This window comes from Theropithecus gelada, chromosome X, assembly GCF_003255815.1.
Source record: "Theropithecus gelada isolate Dixy chromosome X, Tgel_1.0, whole genome shotgun sequence".
Classification (NCBI taxonomy): Eukaryota; Metazoa; Chordata; class Mammalia; order Primates; family Cercopithecidae; genus Theropithecus; species Theropithecus gelada.
The window spans coordinates 108,398,076-108,422,393 of NC_037689.1; the positions used below are offsets into that span (position 1 = coordinate 108,398,076).

Below are 24,318 nucleotides of genomic sequence, written 5' to 3' on the forward strand. Positions count from 1 at the left end.
AAGGCTTCATGCCAGAGATGGCATTTACATTTGGCCTTGAAGGGTGAGATGGGGTTATGCTTGGTACAGTTGGGAGAGAGGGTATCCCAGTTAGAAGGGATAATCTGAGCAAAGAACCCAAAGAGATGACTTGTGGAGCATTTTGATTGAGAGGTTGTAGGTTCATCCAGCATGCAGGCTGGGGACTCTGGGTGTAGAGGAACAATATGAAGGAAACCAGAGATACACCTGATGGTCTTCCACATTTTTGTCAAGTTGAGGTTCTTATTAAGAGCAGGTACTCTGCCCCAAAGGCTTTTCAAATGATACTATCTTGCAACCCATGAGCAAACACCCTCGAGACTCTCACTGTGTAAATACTACTGTGCTGAGAGCTGCAGTGAATACAAAAGAAAACAACTCAATTCCTCAAGTGTGTGCCGAAGGCCCCCGTGTGGTTGAGGAGGCAAGATACACACAATCAGGAAAAGCAGCAGCTAGCACAGGCAGCTTGCGATGAGGGCCAAAAGAGTTTTCCCAGCCTCAGATTTCAAGGAACATGAACGAGAGGAAGGCAGGCAAGCTTAAGGCCGGGTGGGGCAATCAGTGTAGCTGGCATCAAGGGCTCTGGCGAGGCCTCCCTTCCCCAAACTGCCTCGGTCCCCAACCATGTCTTGACCTCCCAGAGTTTGTTAGGGAAGATGGGACCTTATGGGATGAGAGACAGCCCATGGGAGCTGGGAAACCGAGCCGAATACCTGATATTCCTGATCCTCCAATTTTCTACACTTAGTCTCATTTCCTGGCAGCTCCTCCAGCTGCTGAATTGTATGTGTATGTGTGAGCCGTATTTTAAATTAAGCAGTGAGTTCTTTCAGCTCATCATAAACATGCTAAAAAGCTTCAGCCACGGCCTGAGCCCACCCCCGCTCTTTATACACACAGGCAGCAGCTGGGGCCACTCGACCCCACACTCTAATGTGCATTGCCTATGACTCACCAACAAAAACGACTGTATGTTTCAGTCTCCCTGGGTAGCTGATTCCTAGTTGTGGTGGGAAATCTCAGTCCGATTTGGAAGGCAAAGGGCCTCAGCCCCGCCCTACCGACTGTGAATTCTACAACATATGGAGCGCCTACCTTGTGCAAGGCATTGTGGGTAAGTCCATTCATCTCTCTGGGCTTTCCATTTCCTCAGCTTCAAAATGCATGTACTAATCCTGCTGGCTTTACCTCCCTCCCAGGGCTGTGTGTCTTAGCCACACTGGTCTTTCCATTTCTGGAGCATTCTCAAAGTCTTTTCCTGCCCCAGGGCCTTTGCATGTGCTCCTGCCTGGACTGCCCTTCCTCTTGCTTTTGGCATGGGAGGCTCCTTCCTAACCTTTCAGTCTCAGCTTAATGTTACCTCCTGAGATGAGCCTTCTCTGACCACCCACAGTTAGATGCCTCCTGTTCCTCCCTTACATGTATTTTATTAGCAATGCTTCCTTAACCCCACTTACTGCTCTGGGTAATTATGTCTATTTATATTTGTCTTTTTATGGTATGTCTCTCTCACTGGAATGTAAGCTCCAAGAGGACAGGGACCTTGTCTGTGTCACTCAGCAATGTGTCCCTCTCCTCTAGAGTGGTGCTTGGCACATAGTAGGCTGACATAAGCAAAACCATCTGGAAAATATTTTCTTCCTGAGGTTCTTGCCAGACATATGGTTGCTGAGGGAAAAATTATGGCAGAACTGTGTCATTCCATAGGAAAAAAATCAGGCTAAAAGGGAAGAGTTTGTTGAAAACAGTTCTGTTTTAGAAACCAGTCCTTTGAGTCTCATCGCCAGACACAGTCTTATGAAATTAAACAAAGAAATAAAAAGCATAAAAGCTAAGTTTTTATTGGGTATTTACTATGTGCCAGGAACTGTTCTAAGTGTTCTACACAGATTATCTCATTTAATCCTCATAATAACCCAATGACGTCATCTCTATTATTAGCTCCATTTAACAGATGAAGGAATTGAGGCTCTGGGATGTTAAGTAAAGTGCCCAAGGTCACACAGCTAGCAAGAGGCAGGACCAAAAGTTGAACCCAAGGCAGTCTGAGTCCAAGTCCACAAACTAAATCATCTCACCTGCAGCCCCTACATCATGTTACCCTACACCTCCCACGCCACCCCCAGGCACCATTCTACTACAGCACTGGCCACATTGCAGAACAGGGGTTTGTTTACTTGTCTGTCCTTCCTATGAGGAGATTCTCAAGTGCAGAGACTGGATCTTCTCCATTTTTGCTTCCCCTGTGCCTGGAAGAGAGCTTGTTCTGGAATAGCTACCAAGGAATATTCGTTGAATGAGCAAATTAGTGAGGGAGTAAGTGGATCCATATTCCTCAATAATTTTCAGGCTTCAGGCTTATGGACTCATGTGTATTTCCCTGGTCAAGCATAACACTGGGCACAAGGGTATTCTGGTGCAAGAGGTCCCTCTCACCACAGGGTACAAGGAGGACTAGCTCTGACTGGGAAAACCAAAGCAGTGTTCCACGGAGCAAGGCGCTTGATCCCAAAGGTTTCATTTTGTCATCAGTCTAAAAAGTAGCTGGACCTGTTTAGGACTTAAACAAACTTTCAGTGTTCCAAGCCCATCTCAAATCCTTTGCAGAATGAGGCAGGGTGTGGGGAGGTGGTGGTGGGGCAGTTATAAATAAACAAATACCCACAAACCGGCTGGTTTTTTAAACAGAATTTGCTTCAGTCATTGCTGCACCACATTTTCCCAACTGGCCTCCGTCGTGAGAACAAGTGGGAACTTTCATACTGAATGGCTTTATTTTTATTCCGACCAGATGAATGGCAGGAGTTTTGGCTCGGGAAGCAGGTTTCCGATCCTCAGCACACAGTTTGCTGCCCTACTGTGCCCCGTCCATCACACACAGCGCCCTGCACAACATACCCAGTCATTGCATCTGCTGCCTCAGCCCTTGAAAATAATTGGGTCATTGTTTTATTACACCAGCGAGAGAGCTGCAAGCCTGTTAGGATTATGTCATTGATATTTGCGTGAAAAGGCAATCATGATATGCTGGTCATTTAACACAGCTGGGAATGCAATTGTGTTGTCATTGTTTAAGGTTCTCATCCAGCCCCTCTGACTTTGTTGCACAGCCCAGCCAGTGTAAATGGATCGCTCTGATGTATGTCACCTTTAAAATGCTTTCTAGCCCTTCAAGGGACCAAGCAGGATTTAACTCTTTTCATGCACTTGGACTTTGCTGCTTGTAGGCACAGCAGTCTGAAGGTGAGAGATGCTTGCTTTTCATGCGTGTGGGAGTTGTGCACCCTAGTGGCAGGATGCTGCAATACAGTGTCATTTGTTCACTAACTGCTGCTCAGAGCCAAGGACAATTTTGGCTCAAGAACAAATGAGACCTAATGTCTGTGAGGGAAGACTATGTAGATAAGCCACGGGTCAGAGTTGTGTTGCGACTTGTGTTGTGTGCTAGTTTCAGTGGGACTTGTGCTTTCATTGCAATTGTCACTATGCTCAAGCAGGGGTCTCTGCTAAGTAAATTCAAGCATATTTGCATTTATCGACAGGTATTACTGATGGCAGAAAATCTTATTTCCACATAAGGCAATGAGTAACATTGATTATAGAAGTGTAAACAAAGCTCAAATTCATGCGCCATTGCAACTCATCGATCCTCTTCTACTGGCACACTAGCCTGAGATTTATGGCATATGGCCATTAAAGTATTGTTCAGAGGAATCTGTTGCAGACACCTGTTCATCCCTCTTCTGGTCCCGGTCCTTGCCAAACCAGCTCTGTGCCTTTGCCAACCACCTTGAGGTATGACAGGAAAAGTTGACTCAATAAGGGAGTCAGCTGAAGGGATGGAGCGGCTTAGATGCAAATCACCAAATCCCAGTGGCCATGGCTATAAGGAACACAGATTCCTGAAGTTTTCTTGGCAACTAGCTCCAACTGCTTTGCCTTCTTGGTGCTTTGGTATTTGTGTTGTTCTAAGTTCCCAGCTTTGATCTGTTTTTGCCTTATGGCTTCAGCTTCCCTTTCTGGAAAATGGGGCTCTTGCTGGGATCAAATGAGAGAACACACCCAGACTTGGCATAGTGCCTGGCACAGAGTAAGTGCTCAACAAATCGTACCTGTCGTCTCTTTTTCCCTGTCCAGGTTTCTTCTGGTTCTGTTCTCTGTACCTCCAGTATTGGCCCAGAACCAGGACGTCTTCCCTCCCCTGACTGGCAAGTCAGATTACCTGGCCCTCAGACAAGCTGGGCTCCCTTTTCTGGCAGCCTTTTGTTGTCCTTACCTGTTGCCATGTGCCACTCACTGTAACCACAGGCAGACCTCTGCCAGTTGCTGACATTAACCTATTGAATCCTGGCAGAGAAGAATGAGTTTGCAGATTGGAATTTGCACGTCTGGGCCAGATACGAGACCAGGAGGCAAGGCCATATTTGCCTGTCCTCCCCACTTGTGAGCAAATCACCCACATTCTGGTTAAAACCAGATGTTTCACACCCATGACTGCAATGCCACACATCAAACAGTTGCTCACAAAGAACACAAAGTGGTTTTCACCTCAGAAATGTAACCTGCTGGTCACTTCTCAAATTTCCTAGCAGCAACTACCATGCCTGGGTATTTTTCCCTTAAAAATGACAACCGTGTTGGGTCTCCTGTAGGGACTTTAATTTGGAAGCCCTGGGAGAACTTATATGCTCTTTCCAAGAGGGTCTCTGATGGCTTTAATTCACATGGAGTTAATATATTGGAAAAGATAAGAGATCTTCCCCAAACTCACTTGCTCCTTGAAAATGCTATTCAGTTGCCTTGGCGAACAGCCAATCCAAACATTAAAAAAGAGATAGAGAATGCAGGAATCCTAAATGCTATTCTCAGTGCATGTCCAAACAAGAACTGGGGGCTGAGGGGCAAAGAACAGAAAGAGGAGAAAAGACAGCTTTTGTAGCCTAGGCCATGAGTTGATCCCACCCCATCATGTCCTGTACCCTCCACACTCATAAAGAAGAAAGAGGAGGCTGGGCACGGTGTCTCATGCCTGTAATCCCAGCACTTTGGGTGGCCAAGGCAGGCGGATCACCTGAGGTCAGGTGTTGGAGACCAGCCTGGCCAACATGGCGAAACCCTGACCCTACTAAAAATACAAAAATTAGCTGGGCGTGGTAGCACATGCCTGTAATCCCAGCTCCTTGGGAGGCGGAAGCAGGGGAATTGCTTGAACCTGGGGAGGCAGAGGTTGCAGTGAGCTGAGATTGTGCCATTGCACTCCAGCATAGGCAACAGAGTGAGACTTGGTCTCAAAAAAAACAAAAAAACAAAAACAAAAAAAACCCCAAAAAACAAAAAACAGAAAAAGAAAGAGGAAGAAGACAAAGACAATGACGAAGATGAAGACGAAGACGAAGACGAAGGAAGAAGAAGAAGAAGAAGAAGAAGAAGAAGAAGAAGAAGAAGAAGAAGAAGAAGAAGAAGAAGAAGGAGGAGGAGGAGGAGGAGGAGGAGGAGGAGGAGGAGGAGGAGGAGGAGGAGAGGAGAAGACAAGAGAAGAGAAGAGAGAAGGGAGAAGGGAGAAGAGAGGAGAAGGAGAAGATGTGGTGGCATCATGACTTTTCTGCTAGGGTTAATTGCTCAGCCTGAGAGGCTCTCCAGGCTGGCAGGCCACACTAGAGCCAAGAGTGAAGGGTCCATTCAGTAAGGTCACTGCCATAATCAGTTCTCAACCACTTTAACTCAGTTTTTCTGTTGCTGCTTTGTTGGTTAGTGGTGTGTTTGTTTCTACCCATTTGGGAGAAGGGTAGGAAAGGAACTAAGCTGATCAACTATTCCACATGTGTGAGGCCCTGTATTTGTCTTTTCAAACACTTATTCACACTCTGAGGGACTCACTCAGGTCCAGCAACTGTGTGGCTGTGAAACAGGAGTTTCTCTCTATGCATTCACTGGGAATGGTTTGTACTGATCATGCTATTTTTCCAGTGCTTTCAATGTTAGATGTTGCATGGTAAGAAACAGGTGGTTAAGTATTGAGACAGTTCTTATTTGGAATTGTCTCTTCCTCCTTCTCCTCTCAGGCAGATGCTAAAGGATGTCTGTAGTTTTTTTTTTTTTTTTATGGCATTTTGCTAAAGATACACTTTCATTAATTCATCAAATAGCTTTTTTGAGACATTATTATGAGTGAGGTGTTGTGCTATGACATGCTTTATATACCATATCTTATTTCATCCTCACCACAAAGCTGTGAGGTAGGTACTATCATTATCTTAATTTTACAGTCAAGAGACTGAGGCTCAGGAAACATAATGCAAAGTCACACTCAGTTAATAAGTTGAGAGCTAGGATTCAAACCCAGGTTTATCTGACTCACTTACACTATACTTCCTCCACATAGCACACTGTGGGCCTGTCACAGCTCTTGAGGACAAAATTCATTCTTAGAAAAGTTTCCTTACTCCACTTTTTGTTGATAGTTACTACTGCTGCTGTCGCTGCTGCTACTACTATTACTACTACTGCTACTGTTTCTCCTCCTCTATTTATCCAGAACTGCATTTTTCCAGCACTCCTAGGTTCTTTGAACCCAGCTACCAGTTATAGAATTTAAACCCAGGCCTGCATGAGTCCATTGCACCCATTCTACTTTTCTGCACTGCTTGTAATGTAACACAGGAGGTATGGGACATCCATAAGTCAGGTAGGTAATTGACTGCAAGCTTAACATTCACTCACCAATCATTTATTGAGCACATATTTGATGAGCAGCCTATGGATCCTGCCCTGGAGTTGTTCATAAGAACTTCCAGGCAGACAACTATGGGATGAATACATTTGAATTTATTAAATCTACATGCAAAAAACCATGCATGTCATTATAAATAGTATATCAGAATATGTGTAAATGGGGTTCTGTAAAAGGTTTGAAAGAGGCAGGCCTGGTTTAGTAGTGAGAACAAGGAGCAACAAGGCTCTGCCACCAAATAACAACATGAGTGTTGTCCCCTTAATCTCTCTGGGCTTCTGTTTCCAGATCAAGGACCTCAAAATAATAGTCATAGTCACCATTTATTGAGTACTTGACTGTTAACCAGGCAGTATGCTAGGTGGTTTTCATTTAGTCTTGACAACCAGTATTGTCACTTTCTCTTTTCTACAGCTGAGGCTCAGAGACATTAGGTAATGTCTAGGTCACACAGCTCTTCAGTGACCAGTTGTTTCTATGTCAGAATCCTCTTATAATCACTGAGTTGTATCACCTCCCTTGCCTCCTGACCCAACTCCCAAGTCAAGTTTTCTCTATGTCACCTGAAAATTAAAATTAAAGTCAAGGATAATCTTGTTCAACTGAGCCAAGAGGATAAACATTAGAAATAGCAATTAGTAGGTAGAAATGTTGCCAGGAAGAGCTATACAAAAGCATAGAAAGGCAACCAAGGGAGTTAATGATGGGGGTGTGGCAGGGGTTGCATGTTGATGGGTAATTGAATCCTGGCCAGCTCTTACCTTCTTCCTTCACCTTCCCACTCCGCGATTTCTCAGGCTTCTCTAGAGAGCACAACCCACCTAAAGACAGCCTGTGCTGCCACAGGAGGGCACCAGGCCAGGAATGGCAGGCCTAGGGCAGTGGGGCTCTGGGCTGGGAACCATAAATAACCACTTTAATGAAAACCAGCTTTGGCCAAAAGCCTTGTCATTTCTTAAGAGGTTCTGTGCTTCTTCTAATGACCTAGTTACTTGAGAAAGGCCTAGCCTAACATATACAACAACAACAACAGTTGCCCTATAATGAGTACTTACTATGGGCCAGGGCCTGTGCTAAACACTCACTAATTCATTTAATCCTCACACAGCCCTACAGGAGCAAGTACTATTATTTCCCTCACATTACAGAGCAGGCATCAGGCTGAGAGAAGCTAAGTCATTTGCTCAAGATCATATAGCTGGTTGGAGCTGGAATTTGAAGCCTGAAGCATCTAGGTCCAGGGCCTGAGCTCTTTAATTCCTATATTTAATGAATGTCTGTTGAAGGAATAAACAGATGAATGGACAAATGTATTCATTTCACTTCACTTTAACAAACATTTATTGATTGCTCTGTGTCAGCTCCTGTGCTAGGCATTGAGGAATTACAAGTTTAGCACGCGTGCACACACACACACACACACCCCCTGCGTGGCCCTTGCCCTCCAGGGGTTCACAAAAGCATTCTGTATTGTGGCTTGATTTCTTCTGGAGAGAAGTAATTTGAATGTCTCGAACAGCAGTTTTTAATGATGCTATTAAATTTAACCTAAAGCAGGGGTTGTGCACCGGTGAGCAAAGTGTTTCAAATGAGAATGTGTCTTTGATTAATCATTGATTCAGCCAGAGAATAGTTACTACCAGAAATGGAGCTGCAACTCCTATTATATTAGCTAACTCTTCCTCCATCTATCATGTCTCTATCTTGTCGAACCCTCCCACGATACAAAAGTTATCTGTACCCTAATGGACAATTATCCCATCCATCATTCCTGCTGGTCTTGTTGATTGCTGGTAGTCTACTTGCCCACGGAGGAGACTTACAAATAGTCACGACCAATGATGCACTGGAAAACTGCTCATTTATAGACATTTTAAATCTATGTAGAATGAATTACTTTTCAGGCTGTCCTTAAGCTGCATTTGCTTTGTTGGTTATGTAAAAGGAGATATGAATTCCTTACCTATGTGTGAGACATGGCGTCTGAATATTTTTAAATTCCTCTAGGCAGCAGCCCTATACATATTTGTTAAAATGACGAAAGAATAAAGTAAACATACCTAGAGTAATTCCAGAGGAGCAGGCTTCATACCTGGAGCTTGGGTGAGTGGCCATCATGTCAGTGTAGTCACCGTCTTCCTCTTCCTTTCTAAGTACTTTGAGGAGAATCCCAAGTTGATTACGGTCAAGGCGAGGACTCCTGGTGCTGAAAATAGGGATTGAGTGGACAATGAGAGATGCCTGTTGAATTCCCTGGGACTATTGCTGAGATTTGAGGGCAGAAATGCCCCCCTCTCCCATGTCCTACCCTAAGCCTGATAACACATTTTACTTTTTGTTACAGTAACTACCATGCCTAGTAAAATTGGAGTCACTGGTTGCCCAAGGCAAAAACCCAAGAGTTGTAGTTCACTCATCTTTATTTCTCACCTCTACATTCAGTCAGTCACTAAGCCCTGCTAAGTGTATTTCCTAAGCATTGCTTGAATGTCACCCATTTTCACCATTCCTACTGCCAGGGCTTTAGGTCAGGACTCCTCCCACCTCCAGACATCTCTTGCCTTGATTCCTACAATACCTTAATATTTTCTCACCTTCTCTCCTTTCTCCTCTGTGACCATTCTCCTCAAAGTGACCTGAGTGATCTTTCAAACATGCAAATCAAATAATTTCACACCTCCACCCCCTCCACTTAACACTTGCAAATAGCCTCACAACACCTGAGACTTGAGGCTCTCAAAATGTGGGTCCTGGGGCCAGCAACGCCAGCATCTCTGGCAACTTGTTAGAGTACGTACTCATTAGAGTACCTACTGAATCAGAAACTCTGAGTGCTCACCCACTCTGTGTTTAACAGCCCTCCAGGTGATTCTGATGACCACTCAAATTTGAGAGCTGGCCCCCTAGAGCCATGGTTCTCAATCCTGGCTGCACATTCAAATAAATGGAGGGAGCTTTTAAAAGTTCTAATGCCTCTCCTGCAGACTAATTAAATCATTTTCTAGGGGTGGGATCCAGTCATAAGTATTTTTTAAAAGTTCCCCAGGTGCTTCTTATATAGAGTCAAGGCTGAGAACTATTGCTCTATAGGATGAAGTCCAAACTCTTTAGCTTGGCATTTAAGGCCTATCTCTTTGGTCATAACCACCCCCGCTCCCATGCTCTCGCTTGTTCATTCTAGAATTGAATCACAGGGAGTCATTTACAATTCTCTTAGAGCCACACACGGTCTCTTACCTCTGTGCATTTGCACACATAACTCCCACTGCTGTGCCCATCCCTTCCTCCCTCCCTTCACCCAGCTAACACCATCTCATCTACAACACATAACTCAGAAGACACCTCAAAGGAACAGTTTTCCCTGCCCATCCAGTCCGGGTTAGATGCCCCTCCTCTGCACTCCCACAGTGTCCCCATCATAGCAATGGACACATTCTCTTGTTTTTCTCTGGTTAGTTGTCTGCTTTCTCTACCAGTCTGAGAGCTAGGATCCCCAGCATGGCACACAGTAGATGTTCCATTATTCTGTATGTCCTGTTCCCTCTTTTTGGAATGACCTTCTGTGCCTTGTCTGTGGCCTTCAGGATGCAGCTCAGATATCACTTCTTGGGAGTCTCACAATTCTCTGTCTGGACCCTTTCTCTAGGCTCCCACAACAATCTAAATGTAATCTGATCCTAGCCCTTAGCACACGGGGCTATCAGGCTACCATAGTCTGTTTACTTATCTGCCTCCCTCACTGAACTGTAAGTAACTTGAGGTTAGGGATAGTGCCTTGTACATTCCTGTATCCCAGCTCCTAGCCCAATGACTAACACATTATAGGTGCTCAGTAGCCATAACCATCTGCAGAATGAACAACTGAATCAATGATGACCTTTTCCTCTTCTCCATATCTTCAGCCACTATTTCTGTCCAGGCCCCCGTTGCTTTATTGCAATAGCCTTCTGACTATTTCCCATCTCTCCTTTCTCTGATGCCATCTGAACACTCCCTGCTCTCCAAGATGTGGCTTTCTAAAACTATAGTCACCCTATCCCTCCCCTGCTCAAACACTTTCAGTCATTCCTCATTGTCTGCAGGGCAAATATCAAAGTGGAATTCCAGATCCTTCCTTCCCCAGAGTGGTCTGCCTCCCCAACCATACCTCCCCCCGATTCCCCTATGGAAGACCAGCCATATCATCTGTGGGTCCTGGTGAAAAATGAAAATGTGGAACCCTGTGTTAAAAATAATCAAGGATTTCAAGATAGCGGCAAAGCAGAGCATTAAACCAAGCGTGGGGCACTTCTGAGTGCAGGGTCCTATGCGACGGCACAGGTCTGCCCCTATATATATCCAGCACACTGGCCAAATGCACTTGCTCCTCCTTCAACTGCTCTGTAGGTTCACTTTCTCCATGGCTTTTGTCAGGCTGTTCCATCTCTTCTACCCCACTGGCCAATTCAAAGCTTGTCTTCCCTGTAGATCCACCCTGTTCTTCAAGAATTGCTCAAGTCTCGTCTCCTACTGTTCCAGACCACAGTAGTTTCTACCACACAGCCTGCTATTAATAATTATTTTTATATGTGTATAGTCTTGCTTCTCTACTGAATTTTAAGCTACTTGAGGGCAAGGACTCTATTTTGTTCATCTTTATGTTTTTTTGTTTTTGTTTTTATAGACTTAGCATAGCACTTTGTAATAATCTCACTTGTTGAGTGACTCAGGGAAGAAATAATACAACTCCAGTCATTGAATTTGCCAAAAAACAGTAGACACTGAAAACCTGATTTAAATCCCTCATTATTAGCTATGTAACATTGAAGGAGTCACCTCACTTCTCTGAGCCCTAACTTTGCCATCTATAAAAAGATGATACTTAGAGGAAAAAGTTTTTTGTTTTTTTTTTGTTTTTTTTTTTTTGACAGAGTCTCCCTCTGTTGCCCAGGCAGGAGTGCAGTGGCATGCGATCTTGGCTCACTGCAACCTCCGCCTCCTGGGTTCAAGTGATTCTCCTGCCTCAGCCTCCCAAGTAGCTGGGATTACCGGCACATGCCACCATGCCCAGCTAGTTTTGTATTGTTAGTAGAGATGGGGTTTCACCATGTTGGCCAGGCTGGTCTTGAACTCCTGACTTCAAGTGATCCACCCGCCTTGGCCTCCCAAAGTGCTGAGATTACAGGCATGAGCCATCACACCTAGCCAGAAAAAGTTAGTTTTTGTTAGTATCTTGTTCTTTGGTAATGTTTTCAAAATCTTCTTTTGTTTTTTAATACATGTAAAACTTATTTTATATTTTATATCACCTAATTGCAATACCTGAGGTCTTTGAAGACCTGATTCTGTTTTCATTGTTTCTGGCTTCATCATGTTCTTTGTAATTTTGGATTATGAGTTCATGTTCAATCTGACTTTATCCTTGGTAATCCTATGAAAACTGGGTTGTGGGCATGTTCTTCCAGGGAGGATTTGTGTTTGGTTCTACCAGGTGCATCAGGGCACTATTAATCCAGGACTTCTTCCAGTGAATTGTTTAGTCCCAAAGGCAAGGGTCATGTCTTCTTTGTGTATATGACCCCAGGGCTTAACTCAAGGACTTGTAGATGCTCAATATATATTTGTTGATTGAGTGCATGAATGAATACTTGACCAGCTTCTCTTGAAGCCCAATAAGAACTGTGACCTCTGGTATTAAAGAACAGTAGGCACATCAGGAAAATAATAATTACTAGCATTTATTGAGCCACTATTATGTGTCAGATATCATTCTAAGTGCTTTGTGTGTATTAACTCATTTAATTCTCACTATGATGCTGTGAGGTAGGTTACTATTATTATCTTCACATTACAGAGGAGGCACCAGACTCAGACAGGCTGAATAACTTGGCCAAGGTCACATAGTGAGTGAATGGCAGAACACAGATATGAACCCAGGCACCCTAGAGACACATTTACTCACCACCCTGTATTGGAGAATCAACAGTAGTGACAGAAGCAATAGAGTGGAAATTTTCAGTACTGCCAAAACTACGGGAGCCATATAGGCCACACCAGGCATGAGAAGGAACTTGGCATGGTCTTGTGTTGTCAGTTAACCCTTGTATGTAGGGTTTTCATTTCCCAGCTAGAAAAGGAGTAGTTTGAAAGCAGGAACTATGAATTACAGCTCTTTGAATGCTCAACAGAGATTTGCTGAGTGAATAAATGACCGTTTTGAAATTAAACACAGGAGTGCTTTGAATAAATTACTTTGCATCTTGCATGTCAAACTGAAATTGGTGAGACATCTTTCACCCTGTGTTAAAAACTAAAAATCCCTAGATGTGGTCATAACAGAGCTGGTTATAATGACACATTGCATTTGTACTAGTGTATAATACTCAAGACTCCCTGAGAAAAGGAATAAAGAAACTTGGATTTTGCCTTCATAGGCCCTGAGGCGGTCAGAAACCAAGGGCCACTGTGTTTGTAATCCATTCCTTTGGCTGCTCTTCAAATCTAGGAGGACCTGGAGGAAAGGGGGGCTTTATTTTCTATCTTTGCCAAGATCAGGAAATAATTTGTGAACTCTCAGTAAACATTCTGGGGGCCTTCCCTCTAACACTGCTTTGGTGAAATAATATCTCCAGTTTTCACCAATCTTGGTTCAATATTTACTTGGGGGTTTGCAGTGATCATGGGGACAGGGCTCCAACATGAAGTGAAGGTTCATGAGAAGGAAAATGAGGGGAAGGCTGTGTGTGTGTGTGTGTGTGTGTGTGTGTGTGTGTGTGTGTGCTGGCTGAGGGATGAAGGTGGGAGGAATACCAGGATTCTGAAGCAATGAGAGCGGGATTGGGAGAGAGAGTGCATGTTGAAGAAGAAATAACTTCACCAGTTCACATGGGCTTCTTTTCAAGGGTTTTTCTTTATATAAACAATTTGCTTGGTTCCAATTAGAAGCCCACATTGGGCAGTTAGCTCCAATTTGGCAGTTCATTCTTAATTTGGCTTTCCTTATGGGTGGGAGGGAGGGCTGACAGTTAAAAGGTTGATGGGAAGAACTTTGGTGTCCTGGTGTAAAGACAGACCCTGGGATCAGAAGTTTGCCCTGATGACTTTGCCAGTGTGCTCATTGCCCCTGTCCTGCTGGTGGGGGGAGGGGGCATACAGCAGGCCCTTCTTTCTCATATGCCCTTGACAGACCAGGACTCACTGCTAGAAAACCCCAGGGGAAGTCATTGCTGAAGATTCTAATGTGGGGCACGTTAGGTTTGAGGAGCATGGGGAACATTTGGGCAGCTGGCAAGGTCTGGGCTACCAGGAGAGATTTGGGAGTTAAAAGCATATTAGGTGAGAGTTGACACTGTCCAAAGGGAGTATATAGAAAGAAAAGCAGAGGAAAGGGCTTGTGGAGTCATTACAGCCTGTGAGGTGGGAACAGGGTTTGGGAGTACTAAGGGTTTGGGGAGGGTTTGTGTGTTTATTCGCCCATTCATTTATTCAACATTTCTTGAGCTTTATGCCAGATGCTGAGTTGAAGAGGAAGCTGGGGATTTAAGAGGAGAAGAGTTAAGAGGGGATCCCTGGGTGGATCCAGATGAAGGAGAAGGGAGGGGCTAAGTGCCTAGGCTCCCTCTTGCCAGGAGAGCACATCTGTTAACACAAACCTGCATCTGTATCTCAGCCAGCTCTCTTCCATTTCATCTCCTCCTCTCTACCCACACTCATAAGACAACGAGCCACATGGTGGCTTCCTACTCCCTTGTACCACTCTACCCCCCACCGGGTTCTTTCTAGGCACTTAGCTGTGGCATCAGCAGCACCCCTTCTGAGAGATCAGGCAATCCCCAAGGGTGAGCTGGAGAAGGCGCTGTCTGTCTGGCTGTAATTAGCCCCAGCTGCTGTTGCGAGGCAGCGTTGGGGGCCGTCAGGAGTGCAAATGCATGTGTATGAACCTGTGAGCGTGGCGCCTCATTGCTATCACTCTATTTTTCACTGTATTGTGCGCTGGCTGCAGCCTTGCTGCTCTGAAACCCCTCCTATCCCTGAGGATCCCAAAAGACAGAGTGTTCCACAGGCAGCACCAGCTTGAATCACTAATGCTATTAAGCAGGAGGACAACAAATATAGGCCCCCATATGTCCTGGATATGCAAGTCCCTGCTCTCTCTTTCCCCACCCCCGCTTCCTGAATGTTTCCAAGTGAGTGAAGTCCCAGCACTTGAAATTAGCAACACCTCACTTCTGCACAGCCTTTTGGCAAAGAGCTTTCACAGCTGCCATGTCATGCATCCTCAGACGCTTCTAGGAGCAGCATTTTATAGGTGAGGACCCTGTGGTTCAGGGAGGTGGAGAGATTTGCACAGGCTAACCCAGACAGTTAGTGGCAGACTTGTGTCCGGGAAGCAAGTCCTCGACCTCCTGGCCTGGTGGCCCATCCCCAGCAGAGCACTGCCAAGAGGGCTGCTCCCGGGTGGCTCCAGCTGCTGCTGTCTATGAGCTCGTGAGAACCTGTCAGCTGTGGCTCGAAGACCTGCCTCAGTGATTGCTGAAAACGCTGAGAGTGCTGAAAACCAGGACCCTCAAGCCGAGCCTGACCTCAGATAGTTTACTGAGTACTTGTTATGTGCCCACCACTGTGCTGGTGCTTATGGGAGACACAACAGGGGTATTGCATAGCCCTTGTCCTCAAAGAAGTGATAACTTGAATGGGGAGACAACTCTTAGATACCAAGTCCAAAGGCCATTCCAAGGACTTTTCTCTCTTCCACTAAGCAGTCTCTTGTCAGCGACAATGACACAGGGACCCCCTTCTGAATTCATCTCTCTTATCGCAGCCCTGGGGTAGAAGGGGATGTGAGGATGACTAGGAAGGGTAATGAGGAAGGGCAGGGAGACGGGGGAAGAAAGGGAAAAACTGGAGCTCCTAATAAACACCAGGCACATTGTGAAGTTTATATGTTATACATAGATCATTTGTATTATGTGTATCACATATGTACGTGAACATACACACACAAACACATACACAATCACTTTCCAGGGATTGACTCATCTATTTTGCTCATTCTCAATCATGAAAAGAGCTTAGGACAGTGACACTTAGAAAGCACTGAATGAGTGTTAACTAGCCTTTCTTCTTATCATCATCATTTTCATTGTCATTATCGGCATATTATATGAATTATCTCATTTCTTTCTTCTAACTACAGGGCGTAGCAACTATTCTTTTTATTTCCAGTTTACAAATGAGGAAACCAGTACCTTATTTTATCCAAGCTTGTGGGTACTGAGAACATAAAGAAGAATTCAAGATGGTTCTAGGCAAACTTTGGGGCTTTCCCTATCTAGTGGGAGGGACCAAGGCACACATAAGCCCTCATGGTCCAAGGGTGCTGTGGTAGAGGAACCTATCTGCGGAAGTTGAGGAAGGCTCCACAGATGAAGGAGGATTGAGCAGCATCTTGAGGGATGGCAGGTTATGTCAAGAGGAACAGTAGAGGCAGGGGAAGACATTCCAGGCAAAGCGAACAGTATTTACGTGACAGGGCCTAGTGCATGTTTCAAAAGGCAGGACAATTGTAGCTGGGTGCACCACTGGCAGCAGCAGGAGGGAAGTAGACGAGTGTTTGGGGTCAACTATTCAGAGCCCTGTTGGCCAAGTTGACGGTTTTGTTCTGTGAGCAAGAGGGAGCCACTGGAGCTTTTCATTAAGGTAGATTCGGGACAGTCCTTGCCGCACCAGGGTGTGGAAGGATTGGAGGGAAGAGAGGCCAGCTGCAGGCAGACCAATTGGGAGACCATCTCCAGGGTCTGGGCAAGAAGCGGAACAGGCTCTGAACCACGACTGTGGCAGTGAGAGCCGAGAGGAGGAGATGGCTCAAGGCACATGCCAATAGGTAGAAACCTCAGGGCTGGCTGTCATGGGGTCAAGGAGAGGGAAAAGGTGACAAGGATCCTGAGGTTCCAGCTTGGGTCTGTGGTGATACTGTCAACTGAGGCAGGGAACACAAGACTGTTAGTAGAGAGGGAGAGTGAGGGGAGACAGGTGACAAGGTCCCTTTGGACTTGTTTGGTTTGGGATGCTAGATAGTGGACATGTCCAGGAAGAAACTGGGAATCTTGGCTTTGAGCCAAGGCAAGACATGGGGGCTGGACGGCCACCACGGTCAAGGGGTATTAGTTGGCCTCATGGGACTGGACGGGGTTTCTCCTCTCCCATTTTACTCCTCCAAGGCAAGGGCTAGGGACAGAGCCAGGTGAACCCCAGTATTTAATGAGGGAGGTGTTGGGGGACACCAGCCCGGAGTGAGGAGATAGCCTTCTTTGGACCTTCCCAGAAACATCATCCCCTTCCCCTCATGATCATGGCTCTTGTTCCAGGGCTGCACTCAGGCTAGTGATAGAAGGAAGGGAGGGATGGAGGGAGGGAGGTAGGGAGGAAGGGAGGAAAGAAGGGGAGGAAAGAGGGAGGGGGGAGGAGGAAGGAGGGAGGGAAGGGGGAAGAAGGGGCGGAAGAAGGAGGGAGGGAGGGAGGGAAGAAGGAAGGAGCTCTGTGCACAGAACTCATGCCCACACAGGTGCCATGAAGCAAAGACAGGACAGTCACTTCAGCTCTGGAGTTCTTTAGTGTGGGAGTGTCTTCTAACAAAACCTAATAAATTGACAGCTGTGGATTTGGGGCAGCAAGGACAAAGACCACAAGTCTACAGTGACCCCTGGAGCACTCAGTGCTACTGACTGCGTCTCCACTTTTGCAGAGCTGGGAGCACATTCATGACAGCATTTTTCAAGCTCCTGTCTGTGCAAACCACAGCCGGTCTCCTAGGAGTTCTAACACTTTAATTAGACCTAGCAGGTCCCAGAACAAAATCCCATAATCCCAAAATCTATAGCAACAAGTTAGGCATGAGAGTTTTAGTTACACTCTGGATGTAAGAGAACCCTAACTGCCACTTTCTTTCCGAGTCTCTGAATGACCCTTGACTAATCCCATTATCAGAATATTTATCCAGGATGGCCTTGGTCTCTGACACCTTGAGGACTTATACTGATTTCTCTGTTAAATCCCTGGAACCATACCAATAATAGTTCTGAACATTTTACACTCATCATCTCATTTATTCCTCACAAATATTATAAACCCTGTTTATATATATGTATAATATTTATAGTAACAAGAATAGCAGACATTTTGCTGAGGCGAGGCATGGTTCTAAACAGGTTACATGAAGTAATTCATAATTCCACACAAACAGTACTATGAGGTATTATTACCGTCTCCATTTTACAGGTGAAGAGCAAATCACAGAGAGATTGAGTAAGTTGTTCAAGGTCACACAGCCTATAAGAGGCTTAGACTGAGAGTCAAAGCCTGCCAGTGTGGCTCCACTGTGCTATTAACCAGTAACGTCGTCTATAGCCCCAACTAGCTCAAAATGGTTCTAAATGAAGAATCGCTGTGTGTTTTGCACCTCAGACTGCTAGCATCGCTGATTTAGGTCTGGAGTCTAGATAATTGAAACTACTCAGGGTCTTTGTGAAGTAGCTTAGGAGCTGCTGCTTGGACAAGACAGGGTCAGGACTTCGAAGGCATTTCCATGTGCTCCTGGAGAGTCAGGATGTAGGTTGGGGTTCATTATGGGACCCAGCTGTGTGACTTTCCTCCCCACCCCTTACCCCCATTCCCCAAGATAGAGTGCACTGTTTCTTAAGGTGTGGCTTAAGGAGAGCTCTGTAAACATGCAGATTCTAGGGCTGAAGCACAAACCCACTCTGTATCTCTATAGAGGTAGCTGCCGGAATATGCATTTTAGTGAACTCTCAGGCTGAATTACTTTGAGAACCATCAAAGTCTACTTTGACAGGATATAGTCTTGTCTTCTGGTTCTAGAAGTACCATAAGCCTAACTAGAGGTGCTTCCCACTCCTCTTTCCTGCTGAGCAGAGAAGCAGGGAAGACTAGAACGCAGAGAACATGCTGAGGGCATGCCTGTACAGAAAGCTGAGCTGCTTGTCACCACATCCCTTGAAAGAGTGAACTCTGTATTTCCAGGAGAGGATGGGGAGGGACAGAGAGAGGAAGCTATGGAAAGCCTCTGGAAGCCTTAGTACCCTGGGGCCCAGACAAGGGAGTCCCCTGAGGGAGGTAGAGAGTGGGGCTATTGGAGGAGGAGAGCAGCTATGGACCAGCAGCCTCAGGAGGTGAGAGTCACAGTGGGAGTGACCGTGGCTTCAGAGTGATGCCATAGCTGCAGTGAGCTGTACGGGAACCAGAGACCCAAAGTTTTCTGTAGGGCTCCTTTTGCTTTGTTAGTGCTTCAGGAGTTGAATCCTTCTGGACCCTGCTCTCCCAGAAGTGATTCCATTTCACCACTAGGAGGTGGGTAGCAAAGCTCAGTCTGTGGTTGGGGAAAGCCAAGGAAATGATTTCATGAATCTTTAGCAGTGAATCCATCTATTCAGTTAGCTGGGAGATGGAGCAGATCAGAACTAGCGGGAGGAAAGGCTTAGGAATGCTCTCTAGTGGGACTTGGAGGAAAAGGTGAGAGGGTGACATTAACTGAAGGAGATGGTGAGCCCCTGACCCCTGCAGTTGTGAGACTTGCACAGAGTGGGATGATCTGCTCTTATAACCTATCCTCAGACAATGAAGCATAAGCAGAGAGCCAGGAATGTTAATCATTGCTGATTTTTGTTAAGCATTGTTGATTTTTGTTAAGCATTTCCTTTGTACTAGGCACTGTACTGGGCTGTACAGGCATCATCACATTCAGTCTTCACAACATTATATGATAGCTCCTATTACTGTGCCCATTTTACAGATGAGATTTAGATAGATTATACCACTTGCCCAAGGCCACACAACTAGTAAGTGGCTTAGCCAGATTTTGCACCCAAGTGGTTTTAATCCAAACCGTGTCCACTAGGCCTTAGGAAGGAGCCCACATAGAGCTGTGGGGATGCTGCATCCTTGACCTGTGGCTGTACATGGGCAACCCCTCTTCGTACCTTATAGCTCTTGGTAAATGAAGTGAATCACTGTATCTACCATGAATCTCCTTGGGAATGAGTTCAGTGCTGGTATCAGAGGAAGGAAAGGGTGGGAAGAAGGTCTCAAAAATCTAAATCTTAGTGTGGTCCCCTCCTTTGACCTACCCACTCTGGGCTGAAGAAATGCCAGGATTGTAAGGGCAGCAGATTGTTAAATCTATTTGTTCCATGTACTGAGGCCTCATAACATTTTTGGAGCCCTTGTTCAGTGACTCAGGCAATTCAGCCTAAGGGTACCTTTGCAGGGAGTTCCCCTATCTCTTATCCTATGTTAGTACGTGAGATTCTTCCTCCTTATTATACCCCGGTTACATTAAATGGGTCTTTTCTTATTCCCCGAATCCTGAGTCTCTGCCCGAATAAGTTGCCTGTACTCCATTTTAGCAAGAATAGAATCTTCCCTTTCTGCCAACAGAGCTTCTTGGAACTTTGGCCTTGCCTGGGTCCTGCTTGCAGACTCCTGTTCTGAGGCTCATGTTTGTACCTAGAATGATTTCATGTTCCTCCTCTCTCTTTGTCCCTCTATCAGAACCTGCTTTCAGGATGGGAGATTTAAGAGACTGATCCTCCCAAGAGGTTGGCATTTTAACTGATGCCAAAGCCCGGAGTCAAAAGAATTATATACTTAAAAATGTTCAAGCCCTTGGGAGCGGATGGAGAGATTGGAAAGGCTGATGGAACATTCTTAATGCTCCTGGAATGCCACAAGGTGGACATAAAATTCAGGCTTCCGCCAAGACAGGACTTGGATTATTTTGGTTATAATCAGAATCCGTAATCTGCCCCCACCCCAGCACTTTTGATCAAAAGTCTTCCAGACAATGAACCTCTATGATCCAAGCATCATTTTCTCAGAGCTCCTTAGAAGAAGGAGAGCTAAGAAACTTCATGAATTACCAAGGACCAAGCAAACAGGCGGTAGTGAAGTCAGAAACAAATTCCTCCTGAGACTCGTTTTGTCCTATAGCCTGAAAACAAATCCAGTCTCCGCCAGACATAAGGTGGAATTCATGTCTTGATTTTTTTAGCACTAATATTAACATTGTTCTTCTCAAATCCTCTTCAGAACCAGCGCTTTTAGAACACAAATTAGAAGCTGTTTATTTTGCCAATTAGAGAAACTAAAGGCAGCCAGCCTTGGCCAAAGGAACATCTTATCCTTTGCCTTTGCTAAGGACAATGTTCCTTCTATTGTGCTCTGTGGAAATAAAAGGGCAAAATGTGCTTGCCTTCTTTTATTCTTATTCATGGCTGAGGGTCATATGAAAGTTTAGAGAAGAGCACAGTTTTCAGTATGGGTCGTGGCAGGTTTTCCAGAAGGCTTCTTAGCCAAGATATTCCCCTCCCCTCCAAACAAGTTACGTATCCCTAAGAATGATTTGGTCTCAGTGTTAGGGGAAGAGGGTAGGTAGCAGGGCCTGGCTTTGTCATCCTGGGCTAATTTGAGGGGACTTCAGCAGTCCCCAGCAGAAGGAAAAGAAGGGCTGATTCTCCCTTTGTGAGCAGCCATTGGAGCTGCTTCAGGGACTGACAAGCCGGCCAGAGACAATGTCCTCTCTCTGGAAAGCAGTAAAAACATCAGAAATGCTCCTTTCCTGGGGAGCCCTTAGTTATTTTGGCCTCTCTTTCCATTAAAATAGGAAAGCATTGAAAGGGACCATTCGTGGCACAGCGTGGAGCCTCCCCATTGTGGCAGTATTTCTAACTGCGTTGAGAATTAACCACATTGCTCTTCCTTTTTACCATGGAGGAGTTTCTAGATTTTTATTTATACCCTACCGCTTACAACATCTTTCACTGTTTCAGCAAATGACAGCATAAAAGATGGAGAAGCCAGCAGGGGCTGTGCCCACAATAATAGCTGTGGTTGCATTTAAGACATTCAAATGCCAAGGGTGCACTTCTCCCATTAAGTCCAACATAAGAAATCAGGTGTGCACAACATTGATGAACAGAAGACCCCAAAGGACGGGTGGAGTTTCTGGTATGCTGTGGTGGGGGGTGGTGGGGTGGTGAGGTTGGGAAAGAAGGAACAGGCATTTTCATTTTCCAAACTAAGAAGCAGTTTCGGGTGAAGGGGAGCGGTGGGGATGTCAGAAATTCTTCTAACGCCATGGACCTGCCCACACCTGAGTCAGATAATGATGACCTTCCCCAGGCCCTGCTTTCTTCTCCCCCTCCCCAAAAGACAGCATGAGCATGAGTAAGCCCGGTACTTACAGGTGCAGAAGAATTTGGAACAGGAAAATGGAGCTTACAGGCTCCCGAATGCCTGCCGAGTCAGTTGCATCAGATTAGGAAGTGATGATCCTAAGAATAAGATGTTTGGAAAATCTTGTCCCCCGAAAGCCCCCTGCTTTGTCTTCTCAGCCCACATCCAAACTCAGACCACCCCCAGGATGTCTCTCATCCTGCCAGACTGCCTGGTGCCTCCGTGCCCCTTCCCGTGAGGGTGCTGGCAGCCACACTGCCTCTTTGAGCCTGTGGCCCGGCAAGGTAGTCAGGCTCATGGGATTAGGTTGGCAGGAGCGACTGTCCTCTAAACGATTAGCCCAGAGAAAGAGAGAGAGAGAGCAAGCAAACCCGAAAACGGGTCCAGGGTAGAGAGCTCCAGGTCCTTAGCATGTTCCTGGCGTATTCCGAAAGTGGCATCCACAGCAGAGAAAGTGTCCCAAAATAGCTCAGGCTGCCAATGCCTTGCTGAAACCTGAGAAAGAATTGCTGAATTTAAAGATCTGGGTCGCTGTGGGTGTGTGATCAAAGTGCAGATTTGTTGGTAGGAGGAACTCAAGCCATGAGCTTAGGAGTGACATGAGGTCACTTGGGTCATGTCCTGCCTTCTTGTTTCCAACTTGCTGAAGTTGGTAGCAGTGTCAGAGAGCTCCTCTGTGGTGAGGCAGGGGTTCGGAAAGAGGTCCTAAGGATGCTGTTTTCATGCCCAGGTCTCTGATGCGCTAACAGTATGAAATAGCAGTGCTCTGTTTTCTGCATTTCAAACAAAGGAACTGATACTATGCAAAGGTTTCTTTAGGTTATTGCTCCATGACTGATGAAATTCCCTTTTCAGTAGATTTTTCATTTCTTTTGGCCTTTGGCATAAGTAAATGTCAGCTTCTTAAAAATCAACAGAGAAGAGCAAACAGTAGGGTCTCTGTGATTTTCTTGGGATTTGAGAAATCTCCCCTCCCTAGCTTCTGACTGGATCGTGTCTGTACATTGCTGCCTGTGGTCCTGGGAAGGATGAGGTCCACCCAGACATGCTGTCTCATTTTTGTATTTGCTGAGATCTTGGGACACTGTCCTTTCATCAGGTATGTCAGAAACCTTAGGATTGTCTGCAGAGAGTGTGGTTCAGTATGTGGAAAGGTCAGCATATGTCATTCTTGGACTGGCCCTGGGGTTTAAGAAGAAAAAGCCCAGAATTTGGTTTCCAATCCCAACTCTGCCTGTCTTTTGCTGTATGAATTTGGGCGAGTCATTTCTCTTCTCTGGACCTCAGTTTCCTCTTCTGTAAACTGAAGACAATAATCTTCTTCCTAATTCTAACCCAACTGGTGTAAAGAGTAACTCAAAGAGTTGAAAGAATGCTACAAAGGGCAGGGTTTGGCACTTTCAGTAAGTGGTGACATTTTTCAGTTCTTCAAAGTCCCTGATTGGTAGCCACTACCTGCATCCACATGCCTATAGTGAGCCCAAGACATCCCACAGTACTAGGCACTATGAGCTTCATGTCTAAGAGTCTAAATAGTTTCCACTTTCAAGTTGTGGGACTTTTGGCAAGTAGCTCAATGCTTAGCAGCTCAGTTTTCCCATCTGTCAAGTGGGTATACAAAGTAGTAATAATACAGGTCCACAATCCCTTATCTGAAACTGTTGGAGCTAGACATGTTTTAGAGTTCACAATATTTGGATTTTAGAAAAGCAATGTGGTACATATAACATATGTATCACAGCTTAATGAGATCCAAGATTATACCCTGTCATCAAACTCATTAATATTTCTAAATGGGATAAATGAATAGCCTCATGTCATTTCAGGCCTAGTTTTGCCACCAAATGAGCTTGCCACAAAATTTCAGTTTTCAGAAGCTTTAGGATATCAGAGAGGCACATAGGAAATTGTGGATGATGAAAGAAGTTAATACTTATTTTGTGCATGTAATGTACCAGGCATTGTTCTAACTATGCATTAACTCATTTAGCTGGCCCAATAAGCCTATGAGGTAAGAAGTATTATTTTATCATCCCCATTTCATAGATGAGAAAACTGAGATTCAGAGGTTAAATCACTTGCTCAGGGTCCCAAAGCCAGTTAGGAGCAATGCTGGGATTCCAACCCACACATTTCCGCTCTTATCCACCTTCTCTGCCTAATCCATGGGGTTAAATTGAGGCTTTAAATGCCTATAGGGGCCGAGCAGGTCACTGAAAAAGTAAAGGTGGCCCTATGGGTACTGAGGCAAACTGGTGAGCACATGCCTCACCTACAGGGAGCAGGTTGTTCAGCTCTGGCTGATTGTTGCTATATTGGAATTTGGATCAAAGTCT

The 24,318-nt window shown here is 45.4% G+C and overlaps 1 protein-coding gene across 1 annotated transcript in view; it reads left to right on the forward strand.

Annotated features, from left to right (window-relative positions):
* The first annotated feature begins 1,059 nt into the window (after window positions 1-1,059).
* Window positions 1,060-24,318, forward strand: part of RTL9 (retrotransposon Gag like 9) — a 37,365-nt gene continuing 14,106 nt past the window's right edge. Inside the window, exon 1 of the mRNA XM_025372569.1 lies at window positions 1,060-1,138. The gene's annotated coding sequence lies outside the window, so the exon portion shown is untranslated. The remainder of the gene's footprint in view (window positions 1,139-24,318) is intronic.